The sequence below is a fragment of the Falco naumanni genome, chromosome 5 (assembly GCF_017639655.2).
Source record: "Falco naumanni isolate bFalNau1 chromosome 5, bFalNau1.pat, whole genome shotgun sequence".
Lineage (NCBI taxonomy): Eukaryota > Metazoa > Chordata > Aves > Falconiformes > Falconidae > Falco > Falco naumanni.
The window spans coordinates 51,097,155-51,098,674 of record NC_054058.1 but is presented as its reverse complement, the minus strand read 5'-3'; positions in this window follow the sequence as shown (position 1 = coordinate 51,098,674).

The following is a 1,520-nucleotide window of genomic DNA, read 5'->3' as shown; positions in this document are numbered from 1 at the left end:
CAATGGTGATAGTTTATGCATCATGCCAAGAAAATAAGGGAGAATAACAGGTTCGAGGCAGTAACAGGAAAAATTTGTAGATTTCGGTTCATACTCATTAGGAAAAAAACCTACCAAAATCCTTTGGAATGTTCCAAAAACATTCCAAAGCCTAAATGCAAACACTTGGATTCAGTGGGCTAAAACTATGTGTTATGCCAGGCAGATCTAACCGAACTTAAAGAAGCCATGGGCTGCAAGCATGAATTTCATATTTGCATAGACATCTGACTTGCAAAGTTAAATCCTGGAAAAAATATTTGCAGCAAACAAATGTATCTTTTATTTCATAGTCATTTTTTTAAAAATGGCTTATACTAAATGCTGTTCAAGCAATGTTAAAACTTTGCAGCCTACAGGTATCTAACTGGAAAGAGGTTTGTACTGAGTTTTGCGAAGTATGTTGTTTTCATTGCATTCAGGCACCAGATGTTAAAAGGTAAAAGTGCTGAGTCAACATAACCAGTCATCTGGTACTTCATCAGACATTTGATGAATCCTCCAACTGAAGTTAAAGCTGAACATTTCAGGATTAAGTAGTGCGTAGCTGTTACTGTCTATTCAAATAAGCTTATCAGGACAAGGTAATTAACATAACTGCAAAGCCATGTGTAATAATACCAAACCCCTGTTTTATTGTTTACAGGATACAGACTGTTCCTGTTACTGTGAAGCCTTACAGTAGGAAAAAAATGTTAATGGAATTGTCCCTGGAAAAAGACTTTTATATTTTTTTCTTAATTAAATAAAGCAGTTAACTTTCATAAAATGAGTGGATTTGTGGAAAAAAGGAGAGCAGAAAATGTCATTTACCTTGACTTTAGGAAGGTGTTTGACACTGTCCCACAATATTTTTGAAACCAAGTTAGGACATTATGGTCTGGGTAGGTGGACAGCCAGATGAGTAAACAAGTGATTGGATGATGAGGCTTGGAGTGGTGGTTAATGGGTCATACCCTACCTGAAGTGACTACCGCCGGGATCTCTTCTGGGCCCCATCCTGTTAATGCCTTTGTCAGTGACCTGGAGGAGGGAGTGGAGTTCATCCTCGTCAAATTTGCAGATGACACCAAATTAAGGGAACAAATGGATACTCTGGAGGAGCAGGATGCCATTCAGGGCAACCTAGACGTGCTGGAGGAACAGGCCAACAGGAACCACATGCAGTCAGCAAGGACAAATGCAAAGTGCTGCCTCTGGGAAGGAAGCACCCCTGCAGCAGCCCGGGCTGGGGAGGGACAGGCTGGGGAGCAGCTCTGGGCGAGTTGCCCTGGGGGCCCAGTGGGCAGCTGTACATGGGCCCGCTGTGTGCCTTGGCAGCAAGGATGGCCAGCAGCCTCCTGGGATGTGTTCGCAGGGACACAACCAGTAGATCAAGGGAAAGGATTAGGTCTCATTTTTCAGCACTTGTTGGACCACGTTTAACTTTTATATTCAGTTTTGATCCCCAGCACAAGACAGATGTCAAAAACCGGAGCAAG